General features: G+C 49.1%; 1 long non-coding RNA gene and 1 pseudogene across 1 annotated transcript in view; both read right to left on the bottom strand.

Annotated features, from left to right (window-relative positions):
* Positions 1-13,379: 13,379 nt before the first annotated feature.
* The window catches only part of LOC144129363 (uncharacterized), a 34,790-nt gene continuing 25,913 nt past the window's right edge, over positions 13,380-22,256 (bottom strand). The window contains exons 2-3 of the long non-coding RNA XR_013313912.1: positions 16,333-16,402; positions 13,380-14,522 (exon numbers count right to left, since the gene is read on the bottom strand). This is a non-coding gene — a long non-coding RNA (uncharacterized LOC144129363). The remainder of the gene's footprint in view (positions 14,523-16,332; positions 16,403-22,256) is intronic.
* LOC144129362 (very long chain fatty acid elongase AAEL008004 pseudogene) lies at positions 18,417-22,148 on the bottom strand (annotated as a pseudogene).

Raw genomic sequence — 22,256 nt, 5'->3', positions numbered from 1 at the left:
CCTCTTTTAGCGTGTCATTGCGTTTTGGGTGGCGCCTTTCACACAGCCAGGGCGATACGTACGTTGATGTAACATCTAAGCGCGCTTGAAAAGCGCAAAATATGGGCAGAAAATATCAAAACAATCTCACTTTCTGTCTACTGCCGTGCTTAAACCGTACAGTCTAAGGCGAGATAAATCTTCACACGTTCCCTCCAATTCTAAGCTCAAGAAGAAGTGGATAATCAATTTAATTAAAATCTCAGTCAGGGCTAGCCCATTACTCAGCATGAAAAAGCAGCGCGATGACACTGGGGCGAGGATGAAGAAACGCACAAACAGCAGCACTAAACCACTGTAGCTGCCCCCTATTGGTTCTATTCATCAATCGTCCTCGGTTTTTCGCGCTTCTTTAAATTTGCAGCGTAATCAATATTTACACTGCAGAACATATCACCAGGACTCTGGCAGCTTTCAGTACACATCTGTTGGCCAATTATTTCTTCTAGCATACCACGTGCCAAGCAGTGACCTCGACTGACGTAAACTGTGAACTTCCCTTGAGGGCAACATTTTTCGGCAGCGACCACTTGGCCGTACAAGTGTCTTTAAGAAATTAAAAAAAAGACGACGTTACTTGCATGATTCTATGTGTGCAATGCTTGCAGTTAGTAGTCGCCGGATGCGCTCTAAACTCCGAGTCTGCGGAACTTCACGGCCAGGTGCGCTACATCGGCAGCCATTTGTGGCGCAGAGGACCTCTTTAAAGCCGAAGCTACCTCGCTTATCAAGCGATCGCTGCCGAAAAAATATTTCCGCCAGGACTTGCTAACGATTTACACCAGGCAAAATCGTAGCCTACCCGCGGTGCTCCAAAAGAAGTTAGCGGGGCTGAAATGCGCAGTGCAAATTGTTACTTCGTGTAATTATTGCATGTTGTTCCCAGACCACGATTATCCGCGTTTTGTTTGTCTAAGCAGCGGGATGCTGAAATCAGGTGAAAAATACGGCCCCTGACTGCGAACTCGACGTACATGCGTGAGCGAGCGCTTCGTGCCTGCCGGAAATTTTCTTCTCCGTGTTTGCCCTGCGCGCACGTCTCCCCACCGCCTTCCTTTCAGAGACGCCTCGGTGCATGCGGGACGTCCCCCTGCGCGCCGTCAACAGCCGAATGTTTTGCGTGCCAGAGCAGCCGCACCTGCGTCGGGTGGTTTTTGTCGCACCTGCGAGGCCGGCATCGTGATAAAGCCCCTCCGTGACTTTTTTTTTGCCGACAGCGACAATACAAGGGCCTTAGTACTGTGCAGTACATATCCTCGAGCCACAGCACACAACAGCGCCTGCATTGAGAGCTTCTTCGCCTAAGCAGCACACTTACACGCACGAACAATTTAATGCAGCCTCAGGCAGCGCAGCGCAGAACTAAGCTGGCGCGGCCGCCTGATCATCTCTCGGGCAGCCATATTGGATGATTAGTGGGGCCCCCTAAACACCTCCTGCATGTTGGCCAACAAAAGAGATGGCGCTGCAGTCGCTGGCAGAGGAGAGGCCAGGAAGCGGCGTCGTATTGAGCGTGGGTCTTCAAGGCCCGTAGGCAGTAAATCATTAAAAGAAAATCACAGCATTGGGGTTCGAACCAAGGACCTCTGCGTGCCAGGCGAGCATGCAACGCATGCGCCACGAAAGGGTCTTTTTTTTTTTTTACTGCATGGAAAAATTGCCTAAACCGAAAGTCTTAATATGTTCATGCCACAAAACGCCAGACTGTGTAATATCACCCTCCCAAAAGTAAACATTCTGGGAGCCGGCATAGGCGGCCGGGGTTTCGAAGACTCAGCAAGTGCCTGCAGCAGCCACGTGTACATGAATGCGACAGAAATCGACTCCTGTCCACTTTTCGGGAGGAAGTTAAAAACAATCAAGGTATAGAGTAGATTCTATTGATTGCTTTTTGTATTTTGCAAATAGTGTACAAAGCTCTCCCCCGCCCTTTCTTGCTAACGCTCCCCTCTATGGACCTCCTTCACCCCGCGACGTCACGAAGATGCGGTGGCGCTGATGTTAGCAGCGACTTTCGCATGGTAGGCAAAACAGGTTCCGCTTGCCCGTGCCTACCGCAGCTGCCGCAGCTACCGGCGGCTGCTTCAAGCCTGTGCACTGCAGAAGCAGCATGTATTGACCAGCTGCGTCACTGCTGGATCCGCGTAGTAGCATAAAAAAAAATATTAAATTAGCCTCGATAGGTTTCTCGCGCATAAATGTCGCATTCGGAAACTGGCTAACAGGCATTGGGCCACGGTAGTAAAGCGCGAAGTCTGGGTGTCGATAGGCACTGCCACTCAATGCACTTAATAGCATGCAAGTTACTGCGTTCATTCACCTGAACTTCAGGATAGTAGGCTGATAATTGCTCAAGGAAAAAAAAGACATATGTAGCTGCACACGTACTTATCACCTTGAGCCGGAGTGCACGGGGCGCCGACAGTTCACTCGCCCCCAAGGAATGCGTTTTTTTTTGTTAATAGCACACCATGGTTAAATGGCGCGTTTTGTGACATTTAATAGTTACTTGAAACTGTTTCTTGATATGACGACGTACTTATTTCATTCGAGTAGAAAGAAGTCCGGTAAGTTGTGTCAATCTTGCGCGGTCGCGTTGGTGTGCTTAGAATAGCGTACCTTAAGTGTGCTAAACGCCATATGCTTTTTCATTGCATCATGCATGTGTCATGTTTCATGAGGTAATACATGATCAGAAGCTTGTTTGGAAAGAAGCAGCCGCAGGCGTGCTACTAACAGACACGTGGCGAGATTGAGAGGGGACGCGGCATGAAAAGTGTTTTCGTTATTCATGCATGCGATATGTAACTAAACTTGGTGCAAATATGAAATTCCTACGCTAGTTTCAGTCATTCCTTTTATTTATAGCTATACCTGGTGCAGTTCTGGGTAATTATAATTAAGACCGTCGTCAAGTCCCCCCAAGCTAGGTCTCAAATAATTGAGTAGATAGTGCGCAGTTTTTTTATGCCAGCATGTGCATAAAGCCCTGTTCTGTATGATGACGCGATTAGTTCTTTTTCTATATGATCAGTACTTATGCATGCATAGTTACATGAAAACGTTTCTTACAAAAAATAACTAACACAATACTGCACGTGTAGGGAAAAAAATCGAGAGATTTATTACGCTCCTCAACGTCTCAGGAATAGTTTGCGACAAATGGAATCATTTGATTTTCATGCGAATTACGAAGGTGCACTGTGATCCAGTCGCAGAAAATGTGAGAGGTCAGAAGAGAGAGAGAGAATGAAAAGGAAACGCAGGGAGGTTAAAAGAAAACGAACCTTAAAGTATATTCCCTCGTTTATGGCATCTTCGCTTTCGCTTTGGTCAAAATGCGGCACTGAAATCAAAGAAATTACCTCACAATTTTTGACGACCACACTTCTAAAAAGCGTAATTTATAAATTTGTACTCAATATTTTGCTATAATTTTTCGTCACAAAACTAGACTTCAGGGCTAGGAAAGAAAATAATTCTAGAAATCAAAAATTTTCACCAAATCGACCAGCTTAACAAGAGGACAAGTCAGCCTGGCTGGTGCGTGGTCATGCGGCTAAAAACAGCGCTAAGCGAGAAAGGAGGTCGGGGACACGACGCTGTCCCCACTTTTCGCGCAGCGCGACACGTACGTATGTCAGCAGACGATAAGCGCATGTCTGCTCCGACGAAACAACGCCAGCACTTCCCCTCACTACTGTCCCGAAGTAAAATCATTCCGGCTAGTGCCGAGTGTCAAAACTTGTTTTATTCAATGCCTAGCGCATAAATAAGCGGCAGGAACGCTTTCTACATGCTTACTACTAACCATATATACAATACACAGCGGCAAACTATTTCTCTTTAAAGGCCGCACGTGGACAACGCGAGCTCGTGTACTTCGACAAATTACTAAGTTGGAAGCATCGACCATTGCTATGATTCGCAGAAACTGGAAACGCGCCTACAAGCCTTGAAAACCTGCGCACAACACCTATCCGCGACGCCACTCCCCGACCTTTTGCCTACCACGAGCTCGCTAGCGACTGCAGCGCCACCTCGTTTGTTTACAAACATGCAGGAGGTCCATACTTCTCGCTATTCTCTCCCTTTCTCTTTCACCTCCGTGGGCAGCAGCTCGGCTGCTTAAGATATTTGCAATTGCCGCGGGCGGCAACATTCTTTTCCTTCACTTTTTTTTAAAATAAACCACTACTAGACTAGGAGACGAGTCACGCCTTCCCATCTCAAATCCTTCTCTTTCCCTCAAAAAGTAGACAGGAGTCGACTTCTGTCGCATTCATGTAGCCGAGGCTAGTGACCCGACGGGTATTCCCTGTGTCCATCGGGAGGTGGCTCGAGTACCCAAGAGCTGTCAGAGCCGCCCGTACCCCGGGCGCTGTAGCCACCTCCCGGCCACTTGCAGTCGAACACGCACATACTTTTGTACTTTCCAAAGGAGCATCTACGAAAGAATCGCCCAAAACTGCACACGCGTGGGCTTTTTTTTTTTTTATCCCTTAAGCCCCAACTCGATAGACACATCCTAGGCTTGCGGGTGGAGGAGCGCCTACGCGCACGGGCGTACGCTGGAGCCTGTCTGCGCATGCGCGAGGCGCGACGCGCGAACAGGCGCGAGCGGGGCGCAGATAGCGATTTTTTTTCATGGCTTGGAGCTCTTCCAGGTTCCCCCCCCCCCCCCCTTTTTTTTTCCTTCGCGGTTTAAGTTCTCCTTTCAGCGCCTTCTAAACCCCTTTTCTTGACGCCTTGAAATTCCTTCCGTCGGCGAGATAGGGGTTAGCAGCCATCCCCAGGAGCATGGAGGTGCATTCCCCTTTTACGACGCCCGTCGCGGCGCGGCGCTGGGCCCGCAGGCGCTCTGCACATACGCGAGGAAGTGTGACCTGCTCCCGCCAAGTTCTCGTGTGGAGATGGCTCGCTGGCGATGCTGGCGACAGCGTCCGACGAGGTGCCCTCTTTCCCCCGTGTCGGCTTTCCCCTTCCTTCTGTCATCCGTGGTGGGCCTCGTCGACGCACACCGCCCGTGACCGTTGCCCGGAAGCCACAACTCGAGCTTCGCACGGGCCGTAAATAGTGTTCTCTTTGTACAGGATGGAAAGCAGTGAGACGACAGAAGCGCTAAACCCTTTTCGTTCGAGCCAAGCAATAATTAATAAGGATAAAACAGCACAAGGAGGAGGGAAGATAAGACGCGACACAGCGCTGCGTTATTGAAGCAATGATTAATTTCACTGCCCTTCCTTTCCTTTCTCTTCTCTTGCTCGGTGCTCGTGGCTGCGGCTGAGACCGGACCCGAGCAAGAACACGTGGATGCAGAAAGAGCGATGCCAGCACGCATGTGAAGTGAACCACGTGTGTCGCGTATGAAATTTCGCTGACTTGCGCAGCTTAATTCCCACATAGGCCTGGAGGACTGCTGCGTTAATGACCGCGCAAGGGAGTATGAACGTTCACTAAATAAAAATGAGAAGCGCGCTGACTGAATTCGATTAGAGGGAACGAAGATTCTAGGCAGAAGACCAGACAATAGTAGTGGTGGTTTATTTAAAAAAAAGTGAAGCAACAGAATGTTACCGGACAGCTTTTTGTGGCTATGCAGCGGAAGCTACGAGGGCGAGGCGCAATGCTTTCACAAGCGCGCTCTTATCACGCTCTCAAGAGGAAGGGAGACAGGCGTTTCAGCTGGCGGCGCGTGCCCGTAGCTTCCGCAGCATAGCCACAAAAGGCAAAGGGAGGGGATATGGAAGGAAGGAAAACGTTTATTGAGCTCTAGAGAGTAGGTGGGCAATTTGGCGGAGTCAGGTGTGTCTTCCGTCTTCTTAGCAGTGGTCGTCTGCCCCTAGTCCAGGGCTCCGCTGGATGCCGCTGCCAGCTGTGCTCGCCGGATTAGCCCAGGTTGGACGTCCTGACGGTCCCTGGAGAGCATTCCTTCCCATTGCTCCGCACTCGGGTTTGGTTTATTTGGTGCCACCTCTATTTTCTGGCAGGCCCACGTTATGTGATGGAGCGTGGGTGTAGTGATAGCAAGGAAGGACAGGGGAGAGTTTTGTTTGTACACTATTTACAAAATACATAAAGCAATCAAGTTCGTGCCGCTCGCGCTAGTGTCCAGGCTCTGCATTCTAGAATCCCGTGACTCTTCCTGGCAACACACAAAGGGACTGTGGGCCCACACGTCTCCGCGCGTCGGCATTGCTCGCACGTGCCGTGAGCCTCGCCTCGTGGATACGGTAGTTCTGCAGCTGCGCTGCTGTTCGAGAGCTGTAGACAACATCCATTGCTCGAGTGATGTCTCGGAAAAAAAAGCCAGAGTGAGAGCGAAATGAAATGACGACTCTGCTATATATACACTACTACTTCTAGAATGCCCACCAGACGCAGCTGCAGTGCCAGCCGAGTGGGCACAGACGCGCATGACCCCCGACAAAGCCCAGTACGAAGGGTGCACTGACCGGAGCGTGGTGAATCTAGGTCCAGGATAAAGATGTTTTTGGTTATCCCTGACCTGCCGGCCGCCGAACAGAAATGTAAAGCAGTAAGTGGCCCGCGCATTGTTGAGGATCGCTTTACCTGAACCCCGGTTGTAGGGTTCCCCCCTTGGGGGGTCATTCTTCAGGGTCGTGAAAACAGCTCTTCCATCGAAACACCCATTCTTCTAGCTTACATGAGGCGCCTGGGCACTCGGGGAGCCCTAGAATGACAGCCGACTCGGTTTCTGCTCCTGTACGTTGACCCTGCTCTGGAACGTCGTACAAGCTGACGCTTGGCTTCTCGATTGCAGGAAACGAGCCTCAAATTCGTCGTCTTTTGTTTAACGCGTACAGCTCTGAAAGGGGCTCTAATGAAGTTGCGGTATGCCTGGGGCGCTAAAGGACACGCTTGTCGAATATCTTCATGTAAAGATTTTTTTTTGTATGCTCTTTGTAGAAGCTGAGTTATCGGTAGTCAAAATCGCTAACTTCCCTCTCCTCTTGTTACTGTTTGCAGGTTGAAAGGTTGGCCTTCCTCCGCCAGGCGCAGAAGAGCTTCCTGACACGCCGGAGCCACGCGACTGCTATTGTCTACTGTCTACTGGCTACTGTCCGGATGGAGAGTTGAGATTTCAAGCTTTTGACCACATCCCAGATCAGTGGCAGTGGTTCGTATTGGTAGGATGTAAAGAAGGGGGTGCCAGGTACGAGATTTTGCAAAGAATTGCAGAAAACGAGATTTGTTTACAACACACTGCTAGCACATGCCTAAAGCTTCAGTGATTTATGCAAAATTTATGCAAAATTTTGCTTCGCTTGCAACACATAATGCTAGGTGGGAAGCACCGGAAGAACTTCACACTGACATATAGTTTTTTCTCGCAGGTGCGTACTGTAATCGAATACAACTCAAGAACGAAGCGGCAAATGCCTCTCAAAGGGGGCCCTCTTACCAATGGCGTCGACCGACTGCCATGACGTCGCAGTTAATCATTTCACGGAGGCCCCTGGCAGTCACCTGCGATTTCACGTTAGGAGATTAACCACGACGTCATGAGAAGTGGTCGCCGCCATTGGCTGGAGGGCGTCCTTTGAGGGGAATTCACAGCTGCGTTCCAAATCCGACTAGAGGCCCTCCGTTACACGAGCAGCCATCTCCGGCATCCAGACTGTACGTAGCGTACACAAGCTATGCTGCGGAACCATCCCCAAGAGGGTTTCAAAACCACCTATCAGTTGCTTTATCTTTTCTTTTCTTGGAAGATAATGTATTTTCAGCCTGGTAGCGGGGTTCAACTTCAATTAAATCTCGAAGCAAATTCGAACGGACAAATGTTTGTTATCCGACAAGTTCTGCTCTAAACAAAAATTAGGCCCGAAAAACAAAACTGGTCGCTGTCCTAGCAGCCAATTCACTGTAAGCGATGAATAAAGATTTCATTACGACCTCGTTGCAATTCAGTGCCTCTTCTCGAGAAAATAAAGCAAACAAAACATGCGTAGTCAATAATTAAATTGTTGCTTCAGTGGGATTGTTGACTGACGCATAAGAGTAGAAGCACGCGTCCATCCTCCAGCTTCGTCAAAACATGAGAGAGCTGCAAAATGACAACAATTACATGCCGTATTCCACAAGAGACACTCCAGGAGAGCGGAGTGCTCGCATTGGTTTTATCAATGGCCTGGTAATTTATTGTAATCTCCGCTTCTAGCTTACGCAGCTCGCCCGAAACAAACGTATGCAGGCTTATGTCGTACAGCAGAGCATGTTGTGAAATGCACGGGACGCAGCAAATGCGATCGCTGCTGTACAGCCTGGTGATCCCAAGCATGTTAGTGCACCTTGCGAAGATTTCGTCTTGCAAGTTTGCCGCCACCACCGGGCCGCCGTGACAAGTGTGGATCCACATGCCGGTACCGATGCGTCGAGCAATGTGCACGTGAGGGCGTTTAATAGAGGACGTGTTTCAATCAGTCAATCTTGCGAGTTTGTTGTGCGCAAAAATAACATGATAACAGAGGAAGATACAGCGCACGAGAACAAAATAACACTGGCCCGCTTTTCGTCGTCGACACGCTATTCCCTTATGTGGAAAAATTTGGAAGTCAGCCTGCCTAGACACCGCGCACAGAACACCTTCACCATGGCGACCAGGCCTGCTTTATGAGCAGAAATTAGGCGCAGCGATGGAAAGTAGCATAACGGAGACATACTGGCCTATTGACCTCTGGCGGATTAACGTATGCCTGCGGCGCACGCGCAGTAGCAGGGCTTGGAGTCAGGTGAGAGGCACACCTGCAACAGCGTGCGCGCAGAAGGCACGCGCAAGTCTCTATACTCCGTTTCATGCATCATGCAGACGCAACGCTGTGAAAGGTACAAAAGTAGCCCGCGTGGAAAAATAAAGAGAGCCGTGTTACTCCGCGCCTGCTCTGTGGCCGAGTGCTCTAAGGCACTAGAAAGCGACAGCGTGTCGTCAGCAGTAAGAGTGCATTTAACCAAGCTCATGACAAATGTGTCATGTAGTAAAGCTGCAGGCGAAGCATTCATCGCTCACCACAAGCAACGCACTACTTTTTGGTCGCGGATGCAGGCAGCGCAAAAAAGAGCGCTAGCTTTGACAGCGTTGCACAAGATGTATGAAACGGAGTCTTTTGAGGAAGCACTTTGCCGATTTGAGATGAGGCGCTTCACAGAGGGCAGTATCCAAGCACGGTGGTCTGAGCTTTCGTCGCAGCGTGAGGCCACCAAAGCGCTGCTGGAATGTTTAGAAGCCGCGCTCAGCAAGGAGGAACCTTGTGCATTGCTGAACTGCCATGGCTATGCCTGATAATAGAGGTCTGGGACCAAGGTGCCGAGATGAGTAGTTCTCTTCTCAAACATCAGCTTTGTGCGAGCTTATTTATCGGAGTATAAAAACGCGTGCGCACGTGCGCTGTTGCTTAAACAAGTTATTCGCGGGCATACAGGAAACGTCAATGCTAAAAGAAAAATCACACCAAAAGACTCAACATTTGTGATGACGGAGCACGTCACAAAATCTGCCAAAGCAGCGGTCAGTCCAATGATTGCAGACAGGTGCGCAGAAAAAAATTCGCTACACACACTTAAGACTGCTTATGAGTAAGAATGCGAAAGCATTGTAGTGCTGAATCATGCCACATTCCAGAATGTCTATGAGTCATGACTATGACTGCGAAGCAAGACTATGCATGCTTTGTGCAAACTCTACAGTCTTTAGTTTACGTTACTCGTAAAGTGCTGAATTATGATATGTTGCAGAATGACTTTCATTGGTCATAGTACGTTACGTTTCATCATTCATGACTATATATTGCCGCGAATATTTGCAGTGTTTGTTCTTTTTTTAAATCTGCCGCCACACCACTTTATCGCTTTGTTTGCGACGCAAGACGCGACTGGATTTATCTAGGTTGATCGCAGCCAGGCAGAGCTGATTATACGTTGTTCCGGAATGTTCTAGTAACTTTGCACGCTTTATCTCGAAAGTTCGCTATCAGCTTTAAATTGAGCACAGCCGACAGCGGCGGGCATTCTGTTCGACGACCGCCGAGCACGCTTGTCGCTTCGCCGCCGCCGAGTGATTCAGTCCATTTTTGGTGCAAGTCAGCACAATAAAGTCTTCCTTTAGAAGACCCTTTCGTCCGTCTTCATCGCTGCTTCGACTGCCGTCACCACTACGTGGCAATATGATATCCTCAAAATTTCGTTGGACGCAGGTTTTTGTGTTAATACGACATATAATGCTTTCGCATTAATAACTATGCGTTCAAAATATTTTAAAGGTTAATCGCGAAACTGCTGCACGGCGCTGGCATAACATCCATATGGTTGGCAGCAATGCCGTCGTAGTTGTCCTGTGTCACGGATCTGGCCGCAACGCATCCCCACGTGTAGCCTGGATGCAAACTTGGATGCCTTCTAAGGAAAATGCATGGCACCGCTGTGAAAAAGCTACTTGGAAGAAATCGAAGCGCGTTCAACGACTCCCCTTGTCTCAATCTTTAAATGAGAAGCTAAGTCTGCACAAACGTGGACAAGGGTTGGGGAAGACTTCAGCTTCAATACGCCGTCTATAATGAACGTCCCCTTTGGTTAGCGGACTGCGGCTTCCCACAACCTATCTTTCATTGAAGCCTGTGCTTCCGACGCATTCACTCTGTTCTTCTATGACGATGATGACTGCGTGCGCGTTTTATAAAGGGATATTTCATTGAATACGGGCGGCAGCAGCAGCCATTATGACGTGGAGGACAGTCGCAAAAGCCAACGACGGTGTGAGTGTGCTTTTTGTAACCGTGGAAAAGAACTTGGACAGCAGACGAGAATATACAGGCCGCCCCGAAAAGATCGAGTGGCCGGGGTGCTTCACAAGTCAAAGCAAACCTATGCGTCTCAACCTTGCGTTATCGTGTTGGGAAGTGAAAGGGGTGAAAGGGAGCATCTTTGAAGCAGAAAATGATCAAGCGTGAAAATCAGCGAAGCTTACTTCCTTATTTCTTTCTGCTCAAAACTTCCGTTAACGCAATTTGCTTCACCGCAACATTTATGGAGGAAACGATGAGAGTATCAATAATGGCTCCGCTAGGAGCTGGATGACACTTAGTTACCTCATTATCTCCGCTCCCCTGCCCCCCCTCCCCTTTTCGTTCTGTCCTGTTCGTACGTCATGCGTCGCACGTCGAAGATCAGGCAAATTCTTCCCCTGTGATTGCAGATTGCACGGTAGAGCAGAAATGGCAAGCACAAACAAACGAACGCATAACTCGGCGAGAAACACTCCACAAGTTCAGTCCCGACCGTGACCCTTTAAAAATGTGGCTCAGCCGACAAGAGAGCCCGGGAATCTAGGCAGAAAAGCGTACATGCAGTCCGAAGCAGGAAACAAAGCTGGCGCGCGTAGTTCTATACTAGTTTTCAAGGAGAAAAGGTTTAAAAAAAAAACTTGTGCTGTACGTTTCACTAACGTAGACTATCTGTGGCTGCTTTAATTTCAGTGAATTACAACAGAAAATATATATACTTCCGAAATCGGGATGAAAAAAATTTCTCCCTGCCTCAGCTTCGGGCCTGTGTGGCTGACTAGCGACAGCTTAGGAATAAGTATTACCTGGATAGTTGGTTCACACCAAAATGAGGGTTAACAGCGCGGAATGATAAGACAAAAGGAAGACACACATAAACTTAGAAGCACAGTGCGCTTTTAACCCGTACAAAAATTCCTTTAGACCGTCTATAGACTGTCCATAGACTTCTGTCTATAAAGTTCATAGACAAACCTTAGAGAGCAGTCTACAAGCAATACAAATTCTATAGACAATCTATAGATTTATGGCCATACACGTCTAGTAGACTTTTGTCAATAGACATTCTATAGACTATGAATAGACAAAAAGAAATATCTATAGGAAGGCAGTACAGTCTATATGAAGTCTATAGACTGTCAGTAGACCACTTTTGTAAGGGAAGTGTCGTATGTGTTTCTTCTTGTCTTACCCCTTTCGTGCAGTTAACCCTTATTACAACTTATCAGACCAGCCAATATTAGCTTAGCCCACAGAACAAGCTAGGGGACTACTCCAGGGCTACAAACAGCGAGATGAAGATCTTGGACATAGGGTCGTGCATATAGGCAACCTGCGATCAAGGTTGCCATGTTGATCGTAGCGCCGTTACACACCGCCTAACGAGGCAAGCAAGGATTTCTTAAGCGGACCCGTAGTGCTTTCTCATGCAACCTGCCTGACTAATAGGCATGACTAATTAACCTGTACTTAAATGCGCTCTATGGAAGCCAAATATGGTCCGCGGCAGCTAACTGGGCTACGTCAAGAGGCAAGCAATGTGCGCGGCAAGAGTGGTTGACGGCAGCAGTTTTTGGTTGCGTAATGTAATAATTGCAGCGCCTCCTGTGCAGCGCAGGTTCCCTCTTTTGCTTCTATTCTGCCTTCGCCAGTGTCGCATTCGTTTGCAAATGTTAAATAATTTCTTGGCGCGCGCTTACCTACGCGCACATATACACACACCACGGATCCGGTGCTGTCTGGAACAGCTGAAAGAACGCGCAATTATCCGGCGGTGCTGTGCAGTAGAGGGCTGCAATATGATGCGTGCATTGAGAAGTTCACTTTGATATATCAGCTTATGCGTCTCAGATATTTTGTCTAGGACTTATGCCCAGTGCCTCTGGCACACATCTGACATCTGTAGGTCTTATAAGCACTAGGATGCGAAGCCGCGTTGATGTTGAACAAACGCCGACGCTGGATTTTCTGGGTGACAGGGCCTTGAACGCTATCGTGTTATAACGCTTTTCTCCGCGCTTAAAAAAGAAAAGAAGCAGCAAGGTGGTGCCACAAGTGCGCTCCATCAGTGAAGGTGTGCTCTTAACGCTATAGCGTCAAAGGCCTTCACTACCATTTACACCCGCCATGCATGAATCGTCGTCTTAGGAGAGTGCCGAGGTTCCTCACGCGACTAGAGGAAATGGGCCAGGACAGGTGCTTGAAGGTAATGAACGTTGCAATCAGCTAACGATCCAAGCCGCGAGAAAGAATGGAAATGTAAAAGCACCGAAAGTCAAAAGGTACACAGGGGCATGAAAAATAAAAAACGATTAATAATGATAATATTATTGGAAGAGCTCTTTATTAGCATTTTTACATCTACTGCAGAAGTACCTGGTGAGCTACTGCGACTATTTCGTTTTCTGAAAACTTTGTCTACTTGTTCCTTTGTTCTTCGCTGTTGCATTTAGCCGCTGTTTGCGTCTGCTCCTTTATTTATACTACCAAATCGCGAACATTGCTATCTTTGTCACTCTTATATATCTACGACCTGTGACTCTACTTTCCTCCGATTTCTTATCTAATAATGTATTATTTCGTTATTAACTTTGTGTTCCCAGTTCTTCTGTATTTCTCTAATATTACATTTGTACCATCGTTTGTTTGCATTGCATTGTATTTTTATTCATTTTATTTGCACCGTATATCTCCCACATCGCTCAAATTGCACCAGTACGAAGTCGTTAGCTGTTCCTGGATAGTACAAGTAAACATTCATTGATTACTATCGGTACGATTACCATCATTATCGTCGTTTTCGTCATGAGTATTAAGAAAGTTCCTTGCAATGGCGTGGCCATGTAGCTCTATGACGTTGCTGTGGGTGGGAGCACGTAGCGGAGCCAGTGGCTCGTGGTGGCTCTGGCCCGAGTGTAAACCAGGACAAAGCTGGCCGTCATCCATCACAGCCGGCGCCTCGAAGACCGTTGCCGCTTACGTTACCTAGCATCTCCTATCCTTTCCCTCTTCCTGGACCATCTCCAGCTGTCATACCAGGGTCCCTAAGTAATTTCAAATCTATCAGATGGTTCTGGTCATACTACTTCCTCATTTCTTTCTTCATAATAAGACCCAGCCGCACCTTCGTCATTTTTTCTTGCTTTTTCAATTGCCCGAAAAGTTCCTCGTCCTGTTTCTCCCACTCCGCTTTCCTTACGCGGGAACGGGAATTTCCTAGCGTGACTGCGTGTTTTAAGACAGCCTGATCGAACTCGGAAGAGTTGGTGGCACTTTTCCTCGTTTTATTTTTCACCCTATGATGCAAGTGCACGAGAAGCGGCCGATAAGTTCTAAGGCTAACTTAGAAGGAAGAAGTGCGATCATACGACGTGATGCGGCAAATATGCATTAGCAGTACTGCTCGTACATGTCGCTTTCGCAATTAATCAGTCTTCCATTGCGCCTTTGAATTACATTTCTCGTCGTTTTTTCGTTCCGTTGCTGCACGGACTTCTGGTGGGTGGAGCTTCTGGAAGGTAAAGTTGACTGAGTGGTGGGCGGTCTTCCCGAGGGTGGATTTCGGTGTGTGGTTGCGGTTGCGACTTCTGTGTGGGTGGGTGGGGTGGGTAGTTTTGCTTTGGGCTTTAGGTGATGCATTTGCTGGTGAGGGCCCCGAGGTCCTTCTAGTAGAGGGTGCTTCCTCTGGAAGGTAGTAATGCCGAAGGTAAGTATCCGTATTTTTACCTCTCACGTCTAAAACGTACTTTCCCGGCTTTCCCTCAAATTGTGCACGTCATGAAAAACAAGCGCTAAAAAAAGGCTAAAATCATCAGTTAGCTGAAAACAGCAGTCCATAATGGACCACCGACATATGCTAATTTCCGTGTGGAGTCATCAGTGCTGTGTACAGGTAAACTACGTTCTTTATAAAGAAGGCCCATTTCCGGTAAATGTACGCTTTAACATGGCTTTTAGAAAACACGTTCGAGTTACGAGAAGCGCGTAAAACGGAGTTTTATATGTGAAAACAAAGGGGGCCTATTAACATAGGCTGGATCGTTTTTACATTACGTCGCAAAAACATGTCGAGTATGGCTTGTCCTTCTCTTGTCTCGCCTTCCGTAGCGCTGCTTTATCTAGTTCTTCAGTGTTTAGCTTATCTCGGACGGCTTTGAAATTCCTTGGCCATATTGTTGTAGTTAGACTGGCACAACCTTTCTTGACAATCAAGCTGCGCAGGAGAATCACATTAACAGGTTTTTAGCGCTATCAAGGAGGCCATAGAGAGAGGACGACACAACAATAAAGAACGTCCTCCCTCTGCAGTTTTCCTAATAGCGCTACATCGAATTATCAGAGAATGTGTGACCAACTAGCCCAGCACCAAGTTCTACCGAAGGACATTCAAATGGTGTTCAAAATTAGACATTCGATTTTTAAAAACAACGATGAGTACATTTTTTCGCAAACGTTACGCGACTAAACGGACAAACGATGAGAGAAAAATGGTCGGCGTTAGTCTCCTAATTGACTAAAATCAATAAATAATCTTGTTAGTCACTGCAGCTATCGTCCAATTTGATACTGAAAACATGTACTTTATTCCTGTATGTATAGGTTCTTCTGTACATTTTCTAAAACTATAATAGCACACACGGGTTTCAAAATATTCTCCTCCAAATTTCCAACTCGTTGCGCGCAATTTAGCATACAAGGCGGGGGCTGTCGGCGCAACACCCCAGCCTGTGTGACGCAGCTGTTCCTCATGGCGTTTATTAAAATTCGCATACTGAAACTGAAACGAGAACAGTTATCAGCTTCGCTTGTTAATGAGCCGTTAGAAGACGAAGTGCTGTATGAGACAGCTGCGTCGTTCATTTGCACCTATCGTCACCGCCTTGCATGTCAAATTACGAGCAATTAGTTGAAAATTTGTAGGCGAATATCACGGGCGTGCCGCGGGAGTTACACGAAATGGAGTTGGCAAGGTGTAAGATAGCGTATAAACTAAATCCTGATATAAGCAAGTACGCTAATAGCACGCATTGAAACTCTTATTACTTAATTTGATATATAATTAGGAGATTGTCCACGCCAGTTAGTCTCGCACTGTCGGCTTACCTGGTCGCATAACCTTTGTGGAGAAACAATTTTCGTTTACAGCTTATAGTTTTTTCTTAAAAATCCTCAAAGTCTATAGCTTTGAACCCCTTCTAGAATGGAAACAATCAGCTTATCATAAAGACGCCGCGCAAGCGCTTCCCTGAAGTTGAGCGTGTGACGGAATCCCGTGTGGCCGGGAGCGTACATTTGAAAAATAAGAGACGCCGACCAGTGAAGAAAGGTTCGTTATTGACGTTCCGGCTTCTGTGTGGAAGCCGAAACGTCAATAACGAACCTTTCTTCACTCGTCGGCGTCTCTTATTTTTCAAGCGCTTCTCTGGGACACAGAAAGCTTTAAAAAAACAAAAACTTCAGTATGAAAGCAGAGGTCAATGATAAAGTTCCTCACCCACCACGTGATGGCACCCGGTACACTGCTATAAATCTTGAGCCTCAATCTTGAATCTTGAAACGTGAACCTTTTCACGAAATAGACAAGGCGTGCAATTAGCTTTCGCACGTAACAATACATTTGCATGAAATAAAGGAAAAATCAAAGCGTATAGATAACGAATAGTAAGGTTGACAGCAGGCCGAGTGGTGGTCAAGATTATCTGAACTTCATTCCGCTTAAGGAACACAAGGTATACAATGACAATTAAAGAGAATGGACCACTTAAAAACGAGCGCGCCATCGTTATTCTTTATTTTCGTTGTCTGGCTGTCGTTGCTACCTTTCTTGAAAGCAAACGGCAGCCTGCTATTTGACCTTGTTCGCAGGAGGAAATTACAAGAAGCAGTACAAATACATTCAAACGTGCAGCGGTAGTGGGAATTGCGCTGCATTGGCACCACGTACTACTATGTGTGTCGAATTAGGTTGCGACTTCGCTCTTACGAACATGGCTGTTGGTAGGGTGGGGTCAGTGACCAGTTCAACTTCTGCAGGCATTATTTAGAGCCACATCAGCTGCGTGTGAAGACTAATCAAGTACTTATCTCGATCGGTAACAGATGTGAAGAGAAAGAAAGGGTGGCTTTGAAGCGATAAAGTCTTGCGCATCTCTCAGATTTTCATCCCGATAAATGGACGATCTCAGCGTTTTTTGTAGCGATAGCTACATTGCGGTAGCATTTCGAGCCTTCAGCGTGGCCGCGCCGTGACGGTGGCGGCGCCACGCTGTCACGTTGTTGGTCACGTGGTTCGCGCGGCGCAATGGCTGGTCACGGGATTCGAAGCAGCTGCTGAGCAAGTTCCACTCGGCCAGGTGTAGCTATCGCGTCACTCCGGATTTAACCAGAGGTGACTCTAAGGTAAACCATTGCCACTTTTTTTTGGGGGGGGGGGGGGAGGGGGGGGGGGCAGGGAAGAGCTTCAGAGGTTGTGCGGGAGGGTGCACATGACAGAGCGGTTGTACAGATGATACTGTGTGTTACGAACAGACGGCCGACGGTCAGCCTGTGCCGTAGTTGTAGCTTCGAAGAAGCTATCGCGTACGACTCCCTGGTCGACACCACTCGGCCAGCAACAAACCTGCGAGACAGCGCGTGGCAGTCTTTGGGACGGCCTTATCGTGGTCCTCCGATTGTCGGACTGTCGCAGTGCCCGGTGAACAGGTTATGTTTGCTTTGTTGGCTAGCCTCTCTCGCGTGTTAGTGCACTGTTGTTACAAGATATCTGCCTTTGTATGTAGCCTCTGCAATGTACTGCGTTGCACTGGTTTGGAGAACAATGTGCATGTGTTCTTACGAGTGCTATGTAAATCCACTGTATCCCTTTGCTACATAAAGCTTGTTTCGTTTGTGGGCCTTTGACTCAGTCCCATTCTCTGGCTTGCGACCGATGAAAGCTGGGCCCCAAACGATCGTTTGGTGCCCCCCACCACCCACCTTTGTCACATGGTGGCTGGTTTCTGGCTGAGCCTTGCCACGCTGAGTTGGGGGCATCTCCTCGGAGACCGGAACAGCTATACCCCCACACGCTCTCAGGGTGTCTGGGAGCGTACGCAACAAGTGTGCACTGGTGGCATCTCCTCCTCCCAAGCCAGCCAGACCACACCGAAAATTTCTTATTACAAGGACAGGCAATTATTTAAACGTGCGGTGACATAGCTTTTTCTGTCTGGGGGCGTCGCGGAGGGAGAGCTCATTACACGTCGATAGCGACCCACTTGGGGCAGTCGCTCGGTGACCAATTTCTCCCGACGCGCCATCAGGTCGCAGAACTCCGCAACTAATCCGCGGCTCCGCGGGGTGTGACATCACGTCACGTGATGTTAATAGCCGGGTTCTTGCTCCGCCGGCTGTTCTTTTTCTATATTTCAGGGATGTTCGCGTCTGTTATGAAATTTTCCGCAGAGGAAATCAACAGCATCGTAAAACATTGTCTTCATTACGATTATGCGCCGCCTCAATTTCATGTGCCGCTAAAAAAGAAACGTGGAAAAAGAGGTCGGAGTTGTCTTGAACTTCGGTCAGTTCACTTCACTTCACTTTATTACCTAAAGGACCCCCGGGATTGGGGGTATTACATAACGGGTGGGTTATATGTACAAAGCAGATTTAATAAACAAAGGAAACACGTAAGGTACATTAATTATTCGCTGTTATATATTACAAATGTTGATGGACAGGTGCCTGCGGCGATGTCATGTGGAAGGCTGTTCCAGTGGCTGAGCGTGGAAAGAATAACGATGCAAATGTAGTGCGCGCGTACGAGGCAACAGATCATGCATGCATTTACATCCGTTTTGTGATATCGGGACGATTACTGCGAGTAATTTTCCCTGATTGACGATTAACGATATGCTTTTTTCGCGATTGGCTTACTCTTACTGCGCGTAGTTAGGCGATGCGGCCTTATCGTCGCATGTGGTAGTAGAGGTGTTGCATAGCGAGACGCCACGGCAGCCAGCAAGACGAACCACTTTTGGTAGCGCCATTCGTCGTGCGCACGCCGCTGGGTCTTGGAGGCTGCTCGCGTGGCTGGCTACTAGCCGCCACCGCAAGGACAGGCACCGCTGGCTTCGTCGTTGGTGCACCACAGCTGTCCGGGCTGTCAAAGTCGCATCCCGCTTGAGCATGGCCACTGCTTCTTTCGCTCACACCGTCACTTGCGAGCTGAAGAGGGAGCGAGCGGCGCCTCTCCTCCCCCGCCAATTCCTGCTCGGAGGCTCGGGAAGCGAGTCCGAAACTCGAGTCGCCTGTGTGAACACACTAGGTACTAGCATCGCGTTCGCGACCTAAGGATGCTTCTTCCAGCGTGCAACGGACGCCTTCGTTCGTTTGTAGCTCCGCGGCCCTGAGCGCGTAGTCGCTCGCCAGTTTGCGCACGCCGGAACTCTTCGCATTTCATGGCACTTCCGAGCGAGCCGCCATACTCCATCAGCGCTGCAGGCCTGACCTGCTGTCGCGACCGCAGCGTCTTTATAACTGCGGCGCTGCCGATGCTGACGGCGGGCAACGCAGCCGGCACTGCTGGAATCGCTTCCGACGCCTGCGTGCTCGTATCACGCGTTCTTAATTATCGCATGTACCCTGCAAGCCTGTCCGTGACTCCCGCGGTAGCTGCAGTGTCAACCTTGTCCGAGTCCCTTTCACTCATATCATCAGAGCGCACCTCTGTCACGTTGACAATTTTGTCCTGCATCTAGATCGCGGCCGCTGTGTCGCCACTCTCGTTTTCCACTCTGTGGGCGACTCTTTCCGTTCTGTGGCCCTCTACTAAACACTCCACAATGCCATTCTGTTTCTCTAGGCACACTGTTCCTTGTTTTCCGCCGGCCGCCGCTTCCTTGACCTCTCGCTCGTACCGCAATTCTGTCACTCCAAATTTTGTCTCTGCAAGTTTAAATTTCAAATTTTAACGGCGCCACCCCTTCGGCGAAAGACAACCCCGACCCTCCACTGAAGCGTGCTACCTCGGCGTTCGCACCCAGCTCCAGCTGCCTACCTCCTAATCATCGGTTGCCTTCCTTACCGATGCGACTACGCACACTGTGCCTCTCAGCTGCCATAGCGCCTAGCGAAAGGACTCACAAGACAGCAGCCTCCTTCACTGGGGGAGCTAGTGTGGCCTGCTGGTGCTCGCTCGAGATGGTCGCTCAGCTCATGGCCGGTCCTCTTACCGTCGGGAGATCCTGTTGATTGCACCAGTCAGGCATGGCTCTTTCCTCCTTCTGGTCTCCTCCCCCCAGTCAGCCAGGCCACATCGAAAATTGCTGATTGCATGGGACAGAATTCATTTACAATTATATAGAAGCGCGGTGACATAGCTTTTCCGCCAGGGTGCGGTTTCTCTGCACAGTGTCCATTCACGTCATCTCCGCTGCCAGCCACGTCCTCCAAAACTTATTCTCTCCCCCCTTCCCCTGCCGTAACACAGGCGTCCGCCGCTCCCCAGCGCAGACCGCCACTGCGGCGTGCTTTGCAGAAGCCAGCATTTCACCTCGGCTCTTCGCCGCCTTGCAGGCGCCGGTCTGCCGTCGCCAGCTCCACTGCGCGTCGTTCTGGGCTGTAATTCGTCCGTCGCCGCTGTGCCGCAAACTCCCCACACACAAACACAGGTACGCCGGGAGTTTGTTCTGCGAGCACCTCGAGGGCGACCGATCTCGCGTACACGACAAAAGGAAATTTACCTCGTTGTACAGGATTTAAGGCAGGCATAAATCCATCTCGCGCTGTCGAAATACGACACCTCTGTGCGTAGGAAGCGGAAACCCTCGAGTGCAGGCACTTATTCAGTCATTGTAGATTTTCTTTGTCCGTTGCGCTACAAGCATTAGTTCCTGCTTGAGCGCAGTATACGACACTTCCCGCTTTTTTTTTTAAGTTTTGAGGCTAGCGTACGTATAGTACGTTAGAACCAGAAATACGAGAAATTTCGGAACCAAGAATTCCTGGTTGTTAACTTGGAAAAATGCTTTCGTTCCGCACTAAAGTTCTGATCAACTGCGGCATGCATCGGTCCATTGTTGCAACAAAATGCTTGCGGCTACACTTCCAGTTCGTACAAGAGAGCGAGACTTATCACTGCAGCAGGTGCACGGAAGGGCCCGAGAAAAGGCGTTGCGAAGTCACCATCGTGATGCAGTTTGAGGCTTATGGTGCTGCGCGCCAAGATAAGCTCAAACGACACTCTTGAACCTTGAAGTAAAAAGATTTGAATATGCAGATTATGCACGCTTCTTCGTGACATTTCGAGAGAAATAGGGTCACCCAGCTTTGCTCTTGGCATCAATGCGAGTTTGAAGCTTCTTTTTGTTGCTGTAACTCTTGATGTAAAAGTTCATGAACATCACAAAGAAGAAGATGCCCTGCGGTAACGTGATAAGAATGTGCGCCAAGGGATAACCGCAGTCCCTGAACAGTGGAACCAACATGTGCATGAAGAGGATCACAAACTGGGCTAGCTGGAACTGCGTAAGGTAGCGCTTCCACCACAGGTACTTCTGCACCGACGGTCCCAGCAGGGACAGGAAGTAGTAGGAGTACATGACCACGTGCACAAAGCTGTTGAAGATGATGCCGAAGGCAGCTTGGCCGTCCGCACCGTAGCTGAGGCCGAACCAGCCGTTGAAGACCACCAGGACGTGGTGCACGACGTGAAGGACTGATATGTGCGAGTCCTTCTTGCGCAAGACGAAGAAGATAGTGTCCAGGAAGTCGGCTATCCGCACCAGCACGTACCACCAGACGTGCGAGAGCATGCTCATGGTCAGCTCGTCGCGTGCCTCAAAGTCGATGCCCTGGCACAGGAGGCTGTAGCCGCCGCCCCAGTAGGTCCTCACGAGGAAAGCTGCGCAGAAGTAGCAGTTGAGGAGCACCATGGCGGCATTGTAAAGTATGATCAAGGGTTTTACGTTTTCGTACGGCTGGCGCCCCTTCATGAAGCGCGGCCCTCCGATCTTGACCAAGTACACGTAAGCAACGAGGAGGCAGACAATGAAGCGCTTGTCTCCCGCCAGAGCCCATTCTGTAGTCCGGGGGTCGCGCCTGAAGAAGGCCGTTGCTGCTTCGGCGATGCGGTTCTCCATGTCTGCTCTCTTCGGTCCCCCGCACCGCGAGTCGGCGACGTGGACTTCGCGCGGCCAAGTCTGTGTCTGAACAGCGCGTGGCCGACGCGCGTCGCTTTTCCCTCTCACTTCCGCCTACGAGGAAGCACTTTTTACGCTGCGCTCTTGAGGACTTGATGCCAAACCGTTTGCACGATCACTGGCAGCCCCCGCCTCATCGGGATCTAACCGGCGTAAGTAGGAATGGACATAAATACGCGGCACATGCTCGCAGTCGGGGTACATCTCATATTTATTCAACCTCGGCGTATAGTCGGTC

This window comes from Amblyomma americanum, chromosome 4 (genome assembly GCF_052857255.1).
Source record: "Amblyomma americanum isolate KBUSLIRL-KWMA chromosome 4, ASM5285725v1, whole genome shotgun sequence".
In the NCBI taxonomy this organism is placed as follows: Eukaryota; Metazoa; Arthropoda; class Arachnida; order Ixodida; family Ixodidae; genus Amblyomma; species Amblyomma americanum.
The sequence above is the reverse complement of the archived record's forward strand: the minus strand, read 5'-3'. Positions and strand labels throughout refer to the sequence as shown.